At 40.6% G+C, this 23,035-nt stretch overlaps 1 pseudogene; it reads left to right on the top strand.

Annotated features, from left to right (window-relative positions):
* The first annotated feature begins 3,032 nt into the window (after positions 1-3,032).
* Positions 3,033-4,227, top strand: LOC131901382 (antizyme inhibitor 1-like; annotated as a pseudogene).
* Positions 4,228-23,035: the final 18,808 nt, after the last annotated feature.

Below are 23,035 nucleotides of genomic sequence, written 5' to 3'. Positions count from 1 at the left end.
CATTTGTGGCAATGGGAACTCTGTCTATGAAGCCCCCATAAGATCTGTGGGTGGTTGCACTGGTGGATGGTGGGTTAGGGTCTTGGGAGACATCCCAGAGCTCTTCTGGTGGGTCAGGAGACCCTTCTGTTGGGGATTGGATTCCCCTGGTTCCTCTGGAGAAGCAGAGTGGGTCGCTGAGTGGGTCACACCAGCAAACTGATGTCTTTGTCTTTGTCTTGTTCTCTGTTCTGACTGTTATTTTGTTACTGTTCTGCTCCATGTGTTTCAGGGGACTGGGTCCCCCTGACTGAACCCAGATAATCAGGTAACTCCTGCCAGGTGGGGCTTATATACTGCAAGAGAGGCCATCCGCTAGCCAGGGCTGGCTAATCGCAAGGGAGGCGGTCATCTCAATGCTGATGTACCAGTACTCGGATTGTCTGTGTAAATGTTATTTGTTTCTGTCTACTAACCTCCCTTATTTTCCTGGAAGAATGGAGAGAGAGGCCTAGCAAGGGCCACCTCCCTCCCTCCATAGCTCTCTTGCTATCAGGCCTACAGCACGGGAGGGGCTGGTCTTGGTCTGCAGACGAGGCCTGCAGCCAGCCAGCCAGCCAGCTGCTCTCGCAGAGGGTGGGGGTGCACGCTCTTGGTACAGGTGGCAGAGACCGGAGCTATGGGGACTGCCTGCAATTGACAAAGACTGTGTGAATGCCGAACAGAGAATCTGATTTCAGTCAGAGGAGCTAACAAAACTTTTTTTTTTCAGGAGCACTGACATCCAAGAACACATCCTGGGCCCACATCCCCCTTTCTTCCTTCCTTCCTAAGACAAGTTCTTCTTCACTGTGGTAACTTCAAGGTCTCTTCTTCCAGGCAGCAACTCTCCCTCCTTAGCCCTTCTCTGTCCTGATACTGCTTGAAAAGAAGTGTTGAATTGCCAGACAAAGATACATTAGATTTGGGTAAAATTATGCTTTTGTTTCCACAAGTAAAGAAAAATACATGGATTTTGGCCATTTGAGTTCAATAGGTTACAAATTCTTGCCATCATTTAAGAGAATTGGTTACAAATTATTATTGTTTAAAATAAGAAAAAAAACTGTATCAAATTCCAAGTAGAGGATAGCTCAATGAATTAAATAGAAAAAAAAGATGTTTCAGGATGTGATGTTTTTATAAGAATATGAGGGCTTGAGACATGAGGATGAAAGTCTGAATAAATGATTCTTTTGGTTTGAGGAAGCAGTTTAAGATACAAAAATGTGAAGGCTTAAGTGTGCCATGAGGGTTTGAGTACGCGCTGTCTTGGGTCTGAGGAAGTAGTCTGGGGTACAAAAATGTGGAACTTTAAGTAAGTCATGAGTAAAGTACAGTTTATGTGGGGTCTAAGATGTAAAGGCTTTAGGTGTGGGAAGATAAAAGGAACGTTTCGGGAAGAAGGGAAGTAGCTTAAGACATGTGAAATGCAAGTTATCGGGATGTGTAAAAGCAAGTTATGAAGGGCTGAGGATGAAAAGGCTTAAGTAGCAATAAAAGAAAATGATTTAAGATGTATAAAAAAAGAAACGTGTTCCAGATTGCTTTCTCTTGCTATTCTGCTGTTACATTGAGACTCCAAAGGTTCATAGTTTTTAAGAATGTCTGTCTACTCTGCAGGTATGGATGAAAATGTGGCCACATGCATGTTTGGTTTTGAATGTCTGAGTTTGCATGTCCTCTGTGTTAGGGAATACAAGCTAATCCAGATACTAGTTTAAAGCATAAACTGTTAACTCTTGTTTAATTATAAACTATTTAAAGAAGAAAAAAACAGAACCTGAGAGGCCCATTTGACTAATATATCTACAGGATAACCAATTAGCCTGGTTATTGCTACCAGACTTAAAGATGTTTTCAAGATTAGGCCTAGATTTGTTTAGCTCAGATACAGTAATTAATAGATAATTGTCCTCAAACCCGCCAAAGATCTGGTGAATATGGAGTTTACATTGGTCGATAAAGCCCACACTCTGGCTCAAGTCTTGACGCCTGCTCTGCTCTGCAATGTGAGGAGGCTGAATCCTCTCTGCACTCAGCTCATGCCGTTCCTCTCTCTCAGGCCGCTCCATTTCTCGGATTTGGCTGCTGCTGCTCAGATCCTAGCGGAGCCTCGCCTTTCCCCCACGTCGTCCCCGCAGCCTATGGCCCAGGCTGCCTTGGGTATTTCTGCTCAAGGTAACCACATCCCTCTTTTTTTTTCATTATAATTTTTTTTCATTTTTTTAAGAAATTTTCTATTTACTTAACATACCAACCACAGATCCCACCTCTTTCCTCTTCCCACCCCTCCAGCCTTCCCTCCCAAGCCACCCCCATCCCTACAATTCCCAAATCAAGGTCTCCCATGGGGAGTCAGCAGAGCCCGGCACACTCAGCTGAGGCAGCTCCAAGCCCTTCCCCGCTGCACCAAGGCTGTGCAAGGTGTCACACCGTAGGCACTGGGCTCCAAAAAGCCTGCCCATGCACCAGGGACGGATCCCGACCCCCCTGCCTGGATGTCCCCCAAACAGTTCGAGCTAAAGAACTGTCTCCTGTATCCAGAGGGCCTAGTCTATTCCATGGGGGCTCCACAGACACTAGTCTATAGTTTATGGGTTTCCACTAGTATGGCTGGTCATCTCTGCACGTTTTCCTGTCATGATCTCGACTTCCCCTGCCCACAGAATCCCTCCTCTCTCTCATTGATTGGAGTCCGGAACTCAGCCTGGTGCCTGGCCAACATCACTCTTTAAAAATTCCGCCAAAAAAGAGAAAACTCTTTACCTCACTCTTTGGGCCGTTATCTCACAAAGAACTTTCTGACGGAGTATACAACTACCCAGAAGGCCTAGGAGAAGTGCTGTATAGAGAGCAGTTTGACTTCAATGCTGAGCCACCTTGGGAACCTAGCTGATAATAGATAGGGACGTTCCATCTCCTAACTTGTCCATTTTGTTGCATATTCTAAAGACCCAGACATAGGCTTGGTGGCCCGTCTCTTGTTTTCGGCTTTGTGGAGTATGGCTGAGATGAAAGGATTTATTGACAATGCAGACTACTCCGTGGGCCTGTTGGATGAAGGACAAACCTTGGAAATGTTGTTGATACCTATGTTTATGAACATGCCCTGACAGGAAAAAATGCTTTCTTTGTGGGGGATCTTGGGAAGATCGTGAAGAAGCACAGTCAGTGGTGGCTCAGATAAAGCCCTTTTACACAGGGAAGTGCAACTCCACCCCAACTGTGCTTGGGATCCTGGAAGCTCTCGGAACTGGATTTGCTTGTTCCAGCAAAAATGAAATGGCTCTAGTGTAAAAATTGGGTGTATCTCCAGAAAACATCATTTGCGTGAGTCCTTGTAAGCAAGTGTCTCAGATGAGGTATGCAGCAAAAGTTGTAAGAAATATCATGACATGTGACACTGAAATTGAATTAGAGAAAATTGCAAGGAATCACCCAAATGCCAAGGTTTTACTACGCATTGCAACCGAGGATAACGTTGGAGGTGAAGATGGTAACATGGAGTTCAGCACTACACTGAAGAACTGTAGGCATCGTTTGGAATGTGCCGAAGAACCTGATGTCCAGATAACTGGGGTTACATTTCATGTTGCAAGTGCTTGCAAAGAGTATCAAGTATATGTGCATGCTCTGTCTGATGACTGGTGTGTGCTTGACATGGCTGGAGAGTTTGGCTTTACAATGAACATGTTAGACATCGATAGAGGCTTCACAGGAACTGAAAGTCAGTTGGAAGAGGTTAATCATGTTATCAGTCCTCTGTTGGACATTTCCTTCCCTGAAGGATCTGGCATTCAGACAATTTCAGAACCTGGAAGCTACTATGTATCTTCTGCATTTACACTTGCGGTTAATATTATTGTTAAGAACGTTGTTGAAAATGATAAATTTTCCTCTGGAGTAGAAAAAAAATGGGAGTGGTGAACCAGCCTTCGTGTATTACATGAGTGATAGTGTTTATGGTTCTTTTGCTTGTAAACTTTGAGGAGTTAAATACCATTCCAGAGGTTCACAAGAAATACAAGGAAGATGAGCCTCTGTTTACAAGCAGCCTTTGGGGTCCATCCTGTGATAAGCTTGATAAAATTATGGAAAGTGCCTTCTTCCTGAGCTGAATGTGGGAGATTGGCTTATCTTTGATAATATGGGAGCAGATTCTTTCCACAAACCATCTGCTTTTAATGATTTTCAGAGGCCAGCTATTTATTACTGATAGACCCCAGACTCAGGGCACTATCCTCTCAGGTGGGCGCCCCAGAAACCCGGATTCCAGACCAGTTGATGCAATCACAAGAGGCTTTATTTTAATCGTTTGTGCAAATGGACCCCCCTACACAATTCAGTGAGAGGAGCCCCGAACAATAATTGCAGGCATCTTTTAAAGGCAGAAACCACAAAATTAACATAGCATTTCGGGTCAATACATAATTGGCTAGTTTAAAAATCAGTACCGGGGAGGGGTGTATAGCTATGGGGACTTTCCATGGGGGCTGCTTTTCTTCCTAGAATAGCCACAGGATGTTCTGCTAGACCCAGACAATGTCACAAGGTTATTCTGCTGATGCCACAAGAAATATGACAAGAATATTTCTGCTGAGGCTAACGGTTTGGGGACCTGGTTTGGGGGCCTGATGCTGGTACTCATTCCTCTTTCTCATGTTTAATTCTTTCAATTACATGATGTCATTCAGTGATTGGTATGAGATACAAGATGCTGGAATTACTTCAGATGCAATGGTGAAAAACTTCTTTGCACCCTCTTGTATTCAGCTGAGCCAAGAAGACAGCCTTTCCACTGAAGCTTAAATGGGCATTAATGCTTCTTTAGATCTGAAGTTGCACGTTAAGCTTGTCTGGTCTACATTCCAGTGTGGGGGAAAAAATCCAATCAATCTTTACTCTATTAATTACCTTGGAAACAAATTCATAGTAATAGCTATTTAGGGACCAGACAAAATCAGCTTTCACCTATAATTCATCGGGGATAATGAGGGATTTAGATAATGTATCCAGATTCAAACAAACCAGTTTGACTCACCCCTTAAGCATTTAAAATAAAATATGCAACACAAGGGATGACTTGGTGGAGATGGAAGACCATTGATTGGGTTCCCTATCCAGTCATTTACATACAAGTACACAGTTTTTATAATAAGGGTTCCTGTTAAAAGTCTTGTAAAGTTGATGTCTTTCACCCAGATATATCACATGTGAGTGGAAGACCAGTGTGACTTCATCAGATACATTTAATGTATTTAGAATGTGTAAATTTGTGCTTTGAACTGTAGTTTAATAAAATTGCATCATAGTATTTGTTGTATTTGACCTAATGTAACCCTTATATGATTGCTATAAAACTTTGTGTAGATTTCACTGTTTTTTCGGCTAAAACTTTGGGAAGGGGGCTAGCTAGCAAAGGGAGTTTTGAAGTAGTTGTGTGTATGGTCTGTCTTGAGGGTTAGTTTTCTTTATAGCCCATTTAAGTTTGGTTTGGCTCAATACACTTTTAGTTATTTAATTAGTAATTTAAGTAAAAGTGTTTGGTAAATCATTGTGAAGTTGAGATTTATTATGGAGAGTTGATGTGCAGTAAGCATGATGTTTAACAATTTTAACATCAAAAATGTTAATCCTGCATAAAGCAATTGTAATAATGATAGGTGTTTCTGTATAGATAGGATGCGTAGAGTACTTTAGTAAACCTTTGAGTCACAAATCTTTTGGCCGATAGAGAAGATTTTATTAAACACTGAAAATTTGGTGGGGAGGGGAATGAGACTGCAGAGGACTGCAGAACCCCAACCTTAAAGAAGGGCTATGTCTATTTCCAGAGTCCCGAGGCCCCTTCGCACAGACATTGACATGCAGAGGCCTTTGGGGAGGTGAAGCACACTCTTTTCAGTTGCTCACTTGTAATGGCATCAAATCAGAGGGGGTTTTGCTGGACCCCAAAGTTTAGAGTCTCAAGTGGGCACCCCAAGAACCCAGACTCCAGTCCAGTTAATGCAACAGCACGAGGATTTATTAAGCTTCTATATAGAAGGTCTCCTCTGCTCCCAAGAGCAAGAGTCGCATCTTACTGCAGCCTCATAAAGGAAAAACCCACAAAACCCACAAGATTACAATTCCCACACAATTTCATGGCCTGATCACAGGGTGATCACAGAGTGGGTACAGTCACGTCTGCATGCACATTCTTTCTGAAACCTCAAGGGGGGTATCAGGGCGGGAGTGGAGTTTACACACAGGTCACGGTGGTCCTTCCTGGAACACCTGCAATTATCCCAGTCACAGTTGAACACATCTCTTAACAGAAATCTTTTTACATTGTTATATTATTACAGGGGTGATTGAGTAGTGGCTGAGTCAGGTTGCCCTTGGAACTAGATTTTCAGTTTCTCATTTCCTGGTGCTTGAAGTTTCTCTCTTCCTGAGGCTTAGGAGTGTAAGCCTGAAGGGCTAGGGTCTTTCAGTTTGTTGTTGCTTTGAATCTGGTCCTTTAGTTTCCTGTTATTTCCCTTTTGTTTAGCTTAGTAGTTCTTTTCATACTAAAGCTTGGTGGTGGGGAGGGAGTCAGCGTCACTAACCTGACACTCTGGCCAGGAATTTGCTTTGTTAACTGCTAGTGTGTTAGTCCTAGGTCTCAGAATCACAGTAGGAATGAGACAACTTACAGGGGTCACTTTTCCTCACTCTATGTTCACAAGTGGAATTTCTGTCCCCAAGAGGAAATATGACTTCACTGGTGCCGATGGACAGAACATTCTACCTGTGCTACATAGGAGTAGTTTGGGGTGCATTTAAATAGCTGGGTTTCCACCTTGATTTTAAGGTGGAAAGAAATTGATCATGAATCTCTAATATCTTTTCTTTTTATTAAGAATTTTTTTTCATTCATTTTATACACCAATCAAAGATCACCCTCTTCCCTCCTCCTGCCCCCCCCAGCCTCCCCCTCCAAACCTACTCCCTACTCGCCTCCCCCCACAAGAAGGCAAGGGCCTCTCATGGGCATATCCAGTAGAGGCAGGTCCAAGCCCTTCCCCCTGCCTCAAGGCTGCACGAGGTGTCCCATCATAGGTAATGGGCTCCACAAAGCCCACTCATGCACCAGGGGTGGAATAAATCTCTAATTTCAATCTCAAACCAGTAGGTGCTTAATATTTTTTATTTAACTATTTCCCCTTGAATATCATGGGTTATATTAATTAGAAAAAGAACTAAGAGCCCAAGTTCACTGTCATCTAGCTGCTTTTGGACTCTTTTCCAAGGTGTAATAAGGGGTTTTAGTCAAAATTCCAAGCTACCATGTAACTTTGAACTAACAAGGAGGAGGAATTGTTCCTTACCTCCTTCATATTATGCATTGTTGTGGTCCAGAAATACCAAAACTTTAAAAGGATAGTACAACTTGAGTCCTTGGCTTGACTGTGCAGGCTTGAGCTTTGTGGCCTATCAGTTCTGCCATCTGCATAGGAGAGTGGTTGTATGTAAAACAGCCCAAAGCTGCAAATCTCACCTGTGAATGAGAAGTAAACTTAAGAGAGAGTGTCTGTAGTGTATTTGAAGGCTGTTTGCCATAAATCTAAGTTAAACCTATGCATTTCAATCTGGAATGCTTAAGAATAATTAATGTAAAATCTTTTTTATATAATATTGTAATTTCAGTTCAAAACTTAATTGAAATTATAAAACCCAAATTATTTCTATATATAGTAAATTGAACTGTAAAGGTAAAAAAATTATTTGATAAAAAAGCTTTCTACAACAGAGACTCGCAACTCCCAGTAAAGACTCCCAAGTTCTCCAAAGAAGATATGGAATGACATGAGGATGCCACCTGAATTGTTGACACTGACCACTGGGCAAGATGCCCCGACTCAACACCTGCTGCCAGGGATCCGGCCCAAAATAGACAATGTTATGGGCCCAGCAGCCAAGACTGATGCTGTCCTAACACCTGTCCTGCCAACGCTATGAAGACTACAGGAGCCTGGGGTGATGACGGTCTGGGTAATGGATAGTCTCTGTCGTTTTTTAATAGATTTGGAAGTCTGCACTCAGATAAAATTTACCCTTCTCAGATCTTTGATGGCACTGATGACTGGACTAGCTATAGCTTTGTCAGCTTAGAAACATCAGGCAACCAAAGTCTTCCACAAGGTTGTAGCCACCTCATTAATTCATTGATCAATATATTCATTAATTAAAGCTACTAAGTCTCTTAGAGAGAGAGAGAGAGAGAGAGAGAGAGAGAGAGAAACAGATTCTAAATATAGACTTACAGATGCTTTTCATCAGGCCAAAGACATTTCAGTCCAATCTATACCTGGCTCTCTAGATAGAAAGGAATATACATGGTTTTAACCCAAATTTGTAACTTTTGCTAGGACTCAAAAATATGAGTCTATTCCTGTTGTTTTACAGATACCTGTTACCTGCTTTTTCTACAGTATGGATTTCAATGCAAATTGATAGTACTACAATTACTGAGGCTATGGGTCTGAAAGCTCCAAATAAATTCATAAATTTTAACTCCTGTTCCTAGTTTATGTCTGTCTCAACAGGTTTCCACTTGGCTGACAGACACATTCAAGCATTGTTTGCTGGTGACAACCTACCCCAAATGACTGTGAGTCCTGAACTTTCTGAAAGCTGATATGGACCAGTCCAGCCAATATACATGCCATCTCTTCAGCTGGTCAATAAAATGTTCCCTCCTTGCCTTTGACTAACATTCTGGCTTTCCAGGGCCCTGACAACAATGCCCCAACATCAACAGGAAGTAATTACAGAAGAGAAAAATCACCCTTGTTTCCCTCCCTGGAATGTTAGATCAAAAGGGAATTTCTTGTCATACAGAACCTGAAATAAAGTAATAACTGGTCCCCATTCTCATTTCTAAGTTCCTTCAGAATAAGGAACTCTGTCAGCCATCACAGGGCTTTTGGCCCTTCTGTTTCTGCTAATTACTGTTGGCGCTTATGTCACTGATGCCTTAACTAAATAATAACTCCTGTCTGGATACCACTAAACTGATGATGCTAGAATCCCAATATCAGCCCCTGGACCCATGACACACTCGCAGATGGCAACAATTGAATAAGGGGAGGCTTACTTTGCTGTTGATGATGGAAACCTCTTACATCCTGGTCTGATTAGTCTTTAAAATAATCTACTACCCTGATGATAATGTCTTTTACCAAAAAGAAACATCTCCAAGATTGGAGATGATATACTACTCAAGGGAGGAATGAAAGGACCAAGCAGATGCCATAAGAGGCTGTCAGTCTTCTCTCAGAGATCAGGCCTCAATTTCAGTTTCCTGAGTCTTGAGCAAGCAGTTTCTGGGAGGGGCATGAACAACAACAAAAAGAAAACAAAAAACATAAGTCCTTGCAGTAGCTCCCTTTCTGCACATACTATGACCACTCCAGGATCAGCCAATTGTTTACTGTCTGGGACACCTCACCAACTTAGAGCTACGTGCATGGGTAATATGAATGTGCAAGGCCAGCCAGCCTCCATGGCAGCTCAAGAACAAAGCCTGGACAAGTTCAAAAATGGATAACTGTAACCCCCAACTAACCCTAGCCAATTAAAAATTACCAATGTGATTGCCATTCACATAAACCAATCCTGAATCTGTTCCTATGTAGTCAATAGACCCCAAACTCCCCTTGCTTCACCCCCTTCCTCTACTCACTATACCTGCCCCATTGCTACTCAGGCTCTCTTGTGCTCTGCTGCTGCATCAGAAGGATGGAGAGTCCCAAGTTAACTCATAACAATACAAAGACTCTGGCTTTTGCATCGGATTTGGTCTCTTGGTGGTCTTTGGGGGACTCTGGGTACAACAACAGCACATGAATGGAGGTCAGAGGACAACTACAGAAGGCAGATTTCTCTTTGTATAATATGGGTCAGAGTCAGGGCTGAAGGTTGGCAGCAGGTACTTATACACTTGTCCATGTCACTAACCCAATCTTAGCACCATCACTTTCCTTAGTCCTTCTGCTTTAGTCAAAAAAGAAATGCATTGATTACTAGGGGTCCTGGGCCAAACAAGGTCCCAGCATTATTTGACTTACTTGTGGTGCAGGTTGTTGGTGTGGCTCCTCTTCTTCTTGAGGCAGTTGACCATGCAGGGGTGCAGATGTGGGCAGCACTTGTGGGCAGCAGTGCATGGACATATCACAGTTGTGTTTCTGAAGAGACTAGCAAAGGGATGGCTTTTTAGGCCACCACACAGGCACAGCACCAGGTGAAGTGTGGGACTCTTTTTGGACCTTGCTGTTGGCCAGAGTGCAGCTACCCTCCATCTGCTGGCAGCAAATACCAGCCACTACTGGTCAGATGGGATCCCTTCCTTGTCTTTGATCTTGGTCTTGACAATCTCCATGGAATTGCTGGGCTAGACCTTGCGGGTGAAGGTCTTGCCCTTCAGGACGTTGCCAAATCTGTATGTTGGTGTCTGCATGGCCACCTAGTTGAAGAGACAGAGAGCTCAGTAAACATGTTTTGTTTCCTTTCATTTTGGGTGCTAAGGATTGATGGCAGGGCCTCCAGTGTTCTACTGCCCTTGAGCCATACTCCACCCCTGAGCCACTCCCACCTTATCCTGTTATTGTAAATTTCTGATCTTACTTTAAATTTTTTTCATCTGCTATCTTTTTCTTATGTTTATGGGTTTAATTATTTTTGTTGTTGATTTGAAACAGGCTCTCTGTGGAGCCCTGGCTGTCCTGGAGCTGGTTATGTAGGACAGGCTGAGATGGAACTCACAGAAATCCTCCTGTCTTTGCCTCACAAGTACGTAGCTGGAGTTTTCTCTCCAGGTCCCACCAAGCCCTGGCAGTCTAACAGCTCACTTATAAAATAAACACACAGACGCTTATATTATTTACAAACTGTATGGCCATGGCAGGCTTTATGCTAACTGTTCTTATATCTTAAATTAATCCATTTCTATAAATCTATACCTTGCCACATGGCTCATGGCTTACCAGCATCTTTACATGTTGCTTGTCATGGCAGGAGCTGGCAGTGTCTCCTCCACTCAGCCTCCACTTCCCAGAATTCTCCTCTCTCCTTGTCCCGCCTATACTGCCTGCCTGGCTACTGGCCAATCAGTGTTTTATTTATTAACCAATCAGAGCAACACATTTAACATATAGAACATCCCATAACACAAGTGTTTGGGTTAAAGGTGTGGGCTACCTCATCCACCCATGGGTTTAATTTTTTAATTGTTTGAAAATGCCGTATCAGTATGTATTGTGTTTTGATGGAATCCACCCTCCCACCCTCCCCTGCTCCCTCACCCTCTCTTGCTGGTTCCTTCATCACTGACCTGATTTTCATTTTGATTCCTTCTGTGACCTGTTAGTTGTAGAAAATCTCTCCAAAAAAATTACTGCAAGCTCTTTGCCAATGTTCATTTTTCTGCCCATAAAGAGGAAATTTTAGCATTAGTAAAAGGTACTACAATTTCTACTAGGTGTGTTCCTGATAATTGACATTCTTAATTTTCCTTTTAGAATCAACTCAGAAATCTTTTCTACATAGGTCTCTCTTTTTTTTTTTTACTCTGTGTGGTAAAATATCCATTCTAAGATATTATCTTATCTCTGAATTAAAATTCCTGTAGAGTAATACATAGAAAGTAAAATAACCAGAATGCAATCAAGCTCTGGATCCAAAAGATCCACATGTGCATCCTGTAATTTCTTTTTCACCAAAGCCAATTCTCTCTCAGCTTCAGCCGATAATTTTCTTAGACAATTTAAGTCATTGTCACATTTTAAGGTTTAAATCAAATTACTCACTTCTTGAGTTGTTACTTCAATAGTGGGCAATAGATAGGTAATGTTTCCCAGCAATTTTTGAAAGTCATTAAGAGTTCTCAATTGATCTCTCCTGATTTGTACCATTTGGGGCTGAATTTTTTGTAAACCTATTTTGTATCCTAGATAATTAATAGAATCTCCTCTTTATATTTTTTTCAGGAGCAATTTGTAATCCCCAACAAGGAAAAATTTCATTTATTTCCTCAAACATTTTCTCTAAAGTATCTACATTTGAATCAGCTAATAAGTTATCATCCATATAATGGTAAATTATAGATTGAGGAAACTGTACATGAATCATTTCTAAAGGCTGTCATATAAAATATTGGAACAGGGTGGGGATGTTTAACATCCCTTGTGGGGATGTTAATAAAAATATCAATTCTTCAATTGATATCTCTTAACAGGCTGAGAATTATTATAAGTGGACACTGTGAAGGCAAATTTTTCTCTATCCTTTTCTTGTAAAGGTATAGTGAAGAAACAGTCTCTTAAATCAATAAGTATAATAAACCATCCTTTAGGTAATAGAGAAGGCAGGGGAATTCCAGACTGTAAAGACCCCATTGACTGAGTCACCTTATTAATAGCTCTTAGATCTGTTACCATTACTCATTTTACAGATTTCTTTTTAATAACAAATACAGGATAATTCCAAGGACTGGACAATTCCTAAATATGTTGAGCATTTAGCTGCTCCTGTACCAGCTGTTATAAGGCCTGTAGTTTTTCTGATGTCAAAAGCCATTGTTCCACCCAGACAGGTTTGTCAGTGAACCATTTTAAAAGTAGGGATTTGGTACCTTTGAAAGATCAGTAGCTGTTGTGCCCTGTTTTTGTACAACCTGAATGGTCAGTGACTGTTCTTTATAATACCTTTTAATATTTATCCCAGAAACATTTATTAGTTTTAGTTTGTTTCTGAGATTAGAGGAATGTTAATCTTGGTATTCCATTGCTGTAACAAATCATGTCTCCATAAATTCATTGCTATATTAGCCACATATGGCTTTCATTTTCCTCTCTGTCCTCTGGTCCTATACATTTGAACCATCTTGTGTTTTGTTTTACCTAAAATAAAGTTCCAATCCCTAAAAGCTGAGCATTTATGTCCTAAAGAGGCCAATATGGATGCCAGGATTCTGGTGCATTTATTGTTACATCTGCCCCTGTGTCTACAAGACCCTCAGTTACAAAGTCATTTATTTGTATTTTTAGTTTTGGTCTTTGATCATTTATAGAAGTTTGCCAAAATATTTGCTTTATGGTTTCTCCTGAAATTTTTGTTTTATCTGTCCTATCATCCAGGGCAGTATGATTTTTTACAATAGGCATTTGGTTCTTTAATTGCTCTTGGCACAAGCTTCCTCCATGGTGACAGAGAACAATTGAACCAAATTTGAGCACTTTGCATATCACCTTCCAAGACTGCGAAATCTGGATGTGCCACATGACTTTTTTTAGCCTCCTTTCTTATGCCACCTATGGATACATGAGTGGTATATTAATCTTCAAGGTAAGTGCCAGTTTATTTCTCCATGTTCTGTGAATCCAGTATGTGGTAACTTCAGTCACTAAATTTTGGAGAGATGCCAGCAATATTTGTTGGTAATGGCCTATGATACTTGGGGGCCTATGGTAGTTGATTAGAAAGCAACTGAAAAAGAAATAAACCAGTCCTGGAATTGGGACTTACTTTATTAAGCATAAGAAGTCTACTTGGGCTACTGTCCACCTAATATAATGTAACTTCATTAAAATTCTTTTGAAATATGCATGTGTAAAGATTACAGGATGTTCCTATACTAGTATATATCTGTACTGTTTTTCAAAAGACACTTAGGGTTAGTTATCCCTTTCTATATTCCCTCCTACACACACCTAAATTTAACTCTTCATGTCCCATTACTCTTCTTTAATTCTTTATATCACTGTATTCTATCTCTTATCCCTTCATAATCCCATGATCCTTATTAAATTCCTGACTTTAAAGGTTATTCCACATGAAAAACACACATCTAGCTTCCCCTCCCTCCCTGGAATGTAAACTGCAATTGGGATGTAATATATGAGAGAAGAATTTAAAAACATCAAAAAAGGATATCACAAAAATATTTTAAAGCCAGGCGGCGGTAGCACACACCTTTAATCCCAGCACTCAGGAGGCAGAGCCAGACAGATCTCTGTGAGTTCGAGGCCAGCCTGGTCTACAGAGTGAGATTCAGGACAGGAACCAAAACTACATAAAGAAACCCTGAGTCAAAAAAAATTTTTTTAAAGCAATAGTAACCAGTGTAGCATTGTGGTGACATAGAATCTAGTCTCTGTCACTCCTTAGCCTTGTGAATGTGCTCAAGTGTCTTCATTTCATTCAACCTCAGTGCATTCATCTTCAAAATAACAATAACAATGGAATCATAGAATATTTTATTATGAATGCACATACTCAAATAAACAGAATTTCCCACAAGACAAGGAAAAAAATTCTATATTTCTTTGTATTCAAAAAAATGTCCACCTATCTAAATATTCATTTGTGAGGCTAATATCCCATGTGTAATTGTCAGTTGGCCAATGTAAATTTTACAGTTGAAAACAGAGGTATATGTGCTTTTCCTAGACCAGCATAAGGTACCAGAGCAATAAAGGATATATTATTTTCCCTTTTGTGTCTTATTTCCACATATATTCATTCTAAATGCTGGCATGTTCACTAGGAACCATATTGTGCAGTGACAGCTTGCTTCTTACACATCCAAATAAATGTTCTTTGACTGTGCCTGAGACAATCTTGCTGCAAGTCCAGATATTAATAAAGGTTTGGAAGATTCAATTATTGGATTTATCACATGAGTTTTTGCTTTTCATCATTGAAAAAGCAAAACTAAGTCTCTAGTTTTCTGTTAAACCTAGAACAGCAATGAATGTGGTTGGATCTATTTACTTCTTAGTGGTTACTCAATTCGTATCTTTGCCTGTATGTCTAGGATTGCTTCTTTCCACAGCAGATTTTCCAGATACTAGCACAGTCTATTAGGCCCCTGATCAGGATTCATGAGTGTCTCAGAAAACAAGCCATGATCTACCTCAAAACAAGTGGAGTAACCCCAGGACTCAGGAGGGAAACACTGGCTTCAGTTAATAGATTTGTCAGACTTAAATGTGCTGGGACACATGGGAAAATATGCAATGAAATAACTTCCTGGAGAATAAGACTCCAAATGATATGTTGGTGATTTTCTGGAAGGACTTGTTGTCAGCATAATCTTGCAAGACTAAAATAATATAAAGTACTCCCTGGAAATACACATAACAAATCCCTTGATCTACCCTTGAGTGCAGCAATTCACACCTGACTACAAGACCAATTCAGAATCTAAATTCTCCCAAAGGAAACATGGAAAACTTTTTCTAATTTCTGCCCATCTACTCATTAAGATCTAATAAACTCCTAGGCATCATCATTAATCACCAGAAGGTAAAAAAGAAGATTTGCTCTGGGGATAAATGAGTTTTCCTTCATTGGTGGTATCCCAAAGTTTCCAGGTAGACAATCTTACAGACACCACAGATGACACAGTAATGAGCTCTCTGAGGGATGTCACATCCAGGTACACTGTTATTTTATAATCACTGGAAACTTGGACTCTTCTGAGTCCCCTTCACAGCATTGCATGGAAAATAAGGAATAGTTAAGTTCCTTGCATTCTTTCTCAGGCCAAGAGCTACACAGAGAAGGTCTTCAATGAGCAAGGCACTCTGAGATATACTACAACAGGAATTGTGCTCAGGAGCTGGCCTGTTGTTGTTGGGATTTTTTCTCTCTTTTGGGGAGCCTGCCACCCTGCTCCCAAATAAAGCACCCACAGAGGCTTATTCTTAGTTGTGAATACTGGTCTTAGCTTTGCTTGTTTCTAGCCAGCTTTTCTTAGCTTTAAATTATCCCATCTACCTTTTGCCTCTGGGCTTTTCCTGTTCTCTTCTCTGTAGATCTTATTCTTACTCCATGGCTTGCAGTGTAGCTGGGTGGCTGGCCCCTAGAGTCCTCCTCCTTCTCTGGATGCTAGATCTCTCACTCCAGTTTTCTCCTTCTATATATGCTCTCTGCCTTCAAGCCTCACCTATCCTTTCTCCTGCCTTGCTATTGGCCAGTTCTTTATTAGACCATCAGGTGTTTTACACAGGCACAGTAACACAACTTCACAAAGTTAAACAAATGCAACATAAGCAAAAGTAACACTCCTTAAAATAATATTCTACTATACTGACCTTCATACTGTGAGCATCCTCATCCTTTCTGTGGCTCATAAGGTGAGATTCTTTCAGCCATAGACTTCTTAAAATTCTCTTTTCCCTTCTTCACTGAACATTCTCTTCTGAAGCCAGCATGACTCATTGTGTCCTCTGGAAGTCTGCAGTCTAATTCAAATAGGTCTAAATTTTGTTTTAATCACAAAGAAATGTCTGTTTCACAGATTAGTATTCAGCTGAAAACAGTACTCAGTGACCTCTTGAGCTTTTAACTCTTTATTTGACTCGGTGTTTCTTATTTAATAAGACTGTTTAAAATTACATCTACACAGTGTGACATCTGTATGTGGGATGGTAGGTTTTAGCTGATGCATGGAGGCTGAGTGTTCCTATGGAAAACATACAACCAAGTAAGATGCAGACCAAGCATTAGCTTGCAAAGGGTATAATTGTGATTTGTAGTTATTTTAAATGTGACTGAGAGAAGCTGGAGATGGTGGAGTTTCTGGGACCTGACTGCTTAGAATGACAATTAAGATAGTTAAAATTGTGAATAAATGACAGTCATTAGCAAATGGGTTTTTTCCTCATATAGAGGATACACAGATAAACCTAGATTCATCTGTGTGATCAGAACACTAGTGGCTATGTCAGAAATAATTGGCATTCTGTTATGTAGATGAGTAGTATAAAATTTTCTTAAAAGCCAACAAGTTGATTTCCCACTACTTAATTCAGTTACACAACTTTATTGGTAGCATATAAACACATATATTTATGTGGTAGCATATATTTAACACATTACTATAACATAAGGAAGATGTAGTAAATAGTGATGAGGAATTGTGTGCTCACACCAGCCACTTTCCTGTATTCCAAAGCACATAGTGTGTTAAAATGTGTATCTTTGTGTTTTTTGATCAATAATGATAGAATTGCAGGATCCATACAACTTTCATCTCAAGAGATAATTTTTCATATGATCTGCTGATGGTACTTCTATGTCTTTCAGACATCAACTAAAACATTAAAGTAAATATTTAAAATCCATGTATCATTAATAAAACCTACATATGAGAGTACTATATTCAAATAGATACCAAGTGGAAAAAAGCTGAAAGTATTTCTCTAAAGTTTGCCCAATCTCTTACCTCTTACTTAATATAATATACTTGACTGTGTGGCTAGAATAATAATGAAAGAGGGAAAAAATGAACAGAAACAAAAAAAAAGGAAGAAGGTAAAGTATCCATGTTGAATATGATGTGGTCCTATATATCAAAGACTCGAACGATTACTAGGAAATTCTTAGATCTGACCAGAACTTTAAGCAAACAAACAGCATCATGTGACATGAACAAGGACTACTCTGCAGATAGGGCACCAATAAGAGGCCAAAGAAATCATTGTGCCAAGTGTTTAGATTTCTGAGCCAATGTACTTCCTGGATTTACTTCCTGGAGCATGGGTGATTGACAGGCAGTCAAATCACCAAAAGCTTCAACCGTAGCATGAAGATGACTCGTGAATGTGGCATCTCTGGAGCTCCCTGTACACCTTCCAAGCAGGTCACCTGAGAACCTCTTCCCCCTGCAAACGGTCACTGTATCTATAAACCTGGAATGAGGCCTTGTGGAACTTGTCACTTTTTTGAATTTCCAGGGATTAAAAGTTTCATGAGCTTCCAGAGCCTTAATTCTTCTTACTTTCCTGAGTCTTAGGAGCCTGCCTTCCCCCTCCAGGAAAATGTGTTACAATCTGAAGGAAATAATTACATAAGTTATATACAAATGATAAAAGTAAATATATTTCTACATACTTGTAGTGAGTATGTTGAGGGGGAAGCTAAGAAAAAATCCCTTTCAAAATAGCTACCAGGTTGAGCTGAATCCCCAGGGGAGTCCTTGCCCTGGAGGAGATAGGAATTAGGGGTGAGCTGGGGGGAGGGCGAAGGGTGGGAGGAGGGAGGACAGGGGAATCTGTGGCTGATATGTAAAATTAAATCAAATTATAAAATTTAAAAAAAATAGCTTCCCAAATGCCTGGAGGAGCTGGAGCAGTGGCTCAGTGGTTAAGATTGCTTGCTGCTCTATCAGAGGACTTATGTTCAGATCCCAAGACCCACATCAGGCAGCTTACAAACACCTGTTGCTCCAGCTCCAAGGGATCCAATGACTCCTGACCTCCATAGGCTCCTATGTACATAATGGTACAGACATATACATGAACACACACACAAATAAAATATTTTCAATGCCTATAAATACTTAAGAAGATAAATCTACAACAAAAACCTGAAAAACATTGGCAAAATAAATTGAAGACCATAGACTATGGAAAGATGCCCCATGGGTAGAATTATGTGAAAATCATTATAATTTCAAAGAAGTCTCCCTTAAACTCCAATGACTTTTTTCACATAAAAATAATCCTAAAATTTTATCTTCCTTCCAGTCAGAAGTACAAAAGATCCCCCAAAGTCAATGTAAGCCAAAAGAAAAAGAAACAGTATTAGAAATTCCACAATATCTGATTTCAAATTATACTACAGAGTCATAATAACAAAAACAGCATGGTACTGTCACCAAAAATTCAGACATGGAGGTTGATGGAAGAGAACACAAGACCTGGAAATATACCTCCCTAAAACCATTGACCTTTTCTTTTCTAGATGCATTTATTTTATTTTTACGTTTATGAGTGTTTTGCCTGTATGTGTGTATATGTAACATGTGGATATCTGGTGCCTACAGAGATCAGAAGAAGGTATTAGATCCACTGGAACTGGAGTTACAGATGGTTAGGAACACTATGTAGGGAATGGGAGTTAAACATGGATCCTCTCCGAGGGCAATAAGTACTCTTAATCACTGAGCCATCCCTCAAAGCCTTAGCTGTCTGCCTTTTGACAATCATTCCAAAAACGTGTTAGAGAAGAGGTAGCATCTTCAGCAAAGAGTTCTGGGAAAACTGGAAATCCACAAAAAAAAAAAATGAAACTACAACCCACTTCCCATTCTGTGTGAAAATTAGATCAATACAGAACTAATACCTTAATGTAAGGTCTAAATTGTAGAAACGTCCAGCCAAAAACCAAGTGGCCATAAGGAGGACCATAGGGCACCTGCACACTCAGCAGGTCAGAGGTCAGTGTCCCTATCAATCCAGGACCCCAGCGCCCTGCAGCCATGAAGCCACAGAATGCACATCCATTAAAGGCAGAGGCACAATCCTGTGATACCACACCCAACCTTAGCACTACCACATATGCCAAAGCCCCTACTTTCCCAGTAACCCAATCCCTGACAGATACAAAACTTCAAGGAGCCTACCTCCAACTGAAGTCAGAGATTGACATCTTTGCTGACCCCGACACCCACCCCGAGCCTCTGCAGAACCACTCGGATAGCCCAAACACTAGTCAGGTCAGGAGCTAGCCCTTATGATGACCCCAGTACATACCACCACCAACCACACATAATATTTCCCTGAACCTAAGGACAGAGGCAATGCTAAAGCTAACCTTAGAACTGCACTACCCGAAAGCTGCAGAGCCACGGAGAGTAACTGCCTGCAGCTGAGGTAAGAGGCTGGCACCCCTCTGAACCAAGCAAACTTTCAAGTGCCAGAGCGCTGCATGGAGCAGCTACCCACTCCTGAGATCAGAGTGTTGTGTTCCTAATAAATGAAACATCCTTTTTCTGTCACAGGACTATGCAAAACACCCACTCATTCCTGAAATCAGAGGGTTAGCATCTAAAATATATAAACAGCTCAAAAAAACTGGATGTCAAGAAAACAAATAACCCAATTTAAAAAACGGGACATGTATTCAAACAGAGAGTCCTCAAAAGATGAACTGTGAATGTATGAGAAATGCTTTTTAAAGTGTTCAACATTCTTAGTTATCAGAAAAATACAAATTAAAATCACTTGGAGATTTCATCTTCCTGCAGCAAGAGTTGCCAAGGCTAATAAAACAGATGACAGAAGACACTGATGGGAATTCAGAAAAGGGGGACGTTTATCCATTGCTGGAGGACGGGCAAACTGGTACAGCCACCTGTAAGTCTGTGCGGAGGTTTCCCAAAACTCTGAAAGTAGATCTACCCCAAGATCCAGCTAACTGCTGGAAGATTCCACATCTTATTACAGAGACTCTTGCTTACCCATTGCTGATCTATTCACAATAGCCAGAAATTTGAAACAGCCTAGATATCTATTTACTGATGAGTAGATAATGAAGATGTGGTACATTTGTACAATGGAATATTATTCAACTGTTGAGAAAAATGAAGTTCACAGGTAAATGGACAGATTGAGAAAAACTTATCCTCAGTGAGGTAACCCAGTTCCAGGAAGACAAACACTGCATGTTTTCTCTCAGATATGGATGCTTTTATGCTTTGTATATGTTTCATTTAGAATACCCATGGAGTATAGGTCAAAGGAACCATGAAGAAAAGGGGATCATCCAAGAAAGAAAAAATAGAAAATAATGTTATAAAGGGATAAACTAGAATAGGAGGACTAAGTGGGAAGAGTAAGGGGAGGGCAGGATAAAGAAGGAAATGTGGGATGGGACAAGGGACACTGAAAGCCTTTAGAAAAGTCATGTGGAAAATGTGGAAACCTACTTTGGAAGCATCCTACAATACATACATGCATAAAAGGAATTTAAGTGAAGTTACCATGTAATGGGGGGTTACAAAATCCTAACTATGCATCATATGTCATATGCTACCAAATAAGACCCCAGTACCAAGAATGTATTACATCTTTTTGAATTGTTTGCCAATAGGGTCTCATACACTCCCAAACATTACAGCCAATGCTATTGGTTACCCTCCACAACTTGACAGCAAGATCCTATTGCTAAAGATACCTGTGGTGGTGTGAATGAAGATGGCCCTCATATGCTTAAATACTTAAATGCTTAGAGAGTAGCACTATTTGAAAGGGTTAGGAGGTGTGGTTTTGTTGGAATAGGTGTAGCCTTGTTGGAGGAAATGTGCACTGTGGGAGCGGGCATTAGGGTTTCAAAAGCCAATCCCATCTCTTCCTGCTGCCTGTGAATGCAGATGTAGAGCTCTCAGCTACTCCTCCAGCACCATGTCTGCCTGTGTACCACCATGCTTCCTGCCATGATGACAATAGATTATGCTTCTGAAATTGGAAGCAAGCCCCAATTAAATGCTTTCCTTTATAAGAGTTGCCATGGTCAAGCCTGGCAGTGGTAGCACACGCCTTTAATCCCAGCACTCAGGAAGCAGAGCCAAGCAGATCTCTGTGAGTTCAAGGCCAGCCTGGGCTACAGAGTGAGTTCCAGGAAAGGCTCTAAAGCTACACAGAGAAACCCTGTCTCAAAAAACAAAAAAACACCAAGAGTTGCCATGGTCATGGTGTCTTTTCATATCAATAGAACAGTGACTAAGACAATACTACATAATTATATTATAGAACACAGAGATATATAGTTGGTACTCAACCAGAAGCTTCACATTACTGGATAGCATTCTTAGGGCTGAAAGGTCCTATACATACTAGCAAAGGAGAAAAGTAATCATCAGTCTCACCCAGGTACAAACCTTGTGAGCTATAATAGTCACCTACCTGGCAAAACGTACCCACTGGTGCAAAAGTGGTACAAACATTATGGGAGTAACAAAGCACCTTTTATTATTAGATCTAAGTCCTGCTCCACGAATGGATACCTAACACTGATAATGAAACCTAAGAACCCGATGCTAGATAGGTCATGGCCCTAGAGGAAACACTGCTAGTGCTCTTCTGCTAAATGAACATAGCACTAAAATGAATCCCAAAGACATATTGCTATACCCACAGATCAGACCATCACTCCACCCTCATCAGAGAAGCCTCATCTCATAGCAAATGTCAGCAAACCCACAACTGGGCAGTGTGCATTAAAAATTCTGAATGTAGACTCCTCAACCTTAAATAGGATGTCTGTATCATTCCTGTCCACTCGAGGCTCTGGGGTCTATGCAGATGGGGGATGGAAGGATTGTAAGAAACAAAGGTAATAGATGACTTCAAGGAAATGGCATTTTTCAGACACAACAGGGTAGATGCTCATGTGAACTCAGAGAGACTATGACAGCATGCATAGGACCTCTACATGTTCAAATCAGACAAAAATCCCAACATGGAGGAGGGGAAGTGGGCATGAAGTCCCACCCCTAACCAGGAAGCTATTTACAATTGATAGCTGCTGGGAGAGGGGAAATCATTTTTTTTCAATGAAGTGACACTAGATATATCAACCACACTCCAGGGCTGACTCCATTGTCAGGTGTAGTCAACCAACACAAATTGGTCTCTATAGTTGTGGGGTTTTATTAAGAGAAAGATGAAGTTGGGTGGGTAAGGAGGTGTGGAAGATCTGGGAGGAGTTTGGAGAAAGGAAAGAGGATGATCAAACTATACTGTATGAAATTCTCAAATAAATAAAAACATTATCCAAAGAAAAGAGCAAATGCAAACATTAATAGAATTCAAAGACAGCATGAATAAAAATGGGATCACTTTAGAGAGGACAGAAAGCAGCAGCTCACATTTCAAGAGAACACACACAAAGAAAGAGGTGAATAAAGTGAGGATATCAACTCTTGCTACGAAGACAGAGCTCAATAATGAGATAGAAAATCCAAACTGAAATGAAGCAGAAAATGAAAAAAAATTCACTGGTGAAAGCAAATGCTCAACGGAAGTCCTCACCAACAGAATGGGCCGTGTGAAGATAGAATGTTGGGCCTTGAAGACAAGATAAAGGTATTGGATTACCTACTCAAAAAAAGAGTTTAAAAAAAACTCATGAATGGAACATGAAAGACCTTTAGGAGACCTTGAAAGAGCAAATCTATGGAGAGAGAGAGAGAGAGAGAGAG

Source organism: Peromyscus eremicus, unplaced genomic scaffold, assembly GCF_949786415.1.
Source record: "Peromyscus eremicus unplaced genomic scaffold, PerEre_H2_v1 PerEre#2#unplaced_72, whole genome shotgun sequence".
NCBI lineage: Eukaryota > Metazoa > Chordata > Mammalia > Rodentia > Cricetidae > Peromyscus > Peromyscus eremicus.
This window is presented reverse-complemented; position numbering and strand designations above follow the sequence as displayed.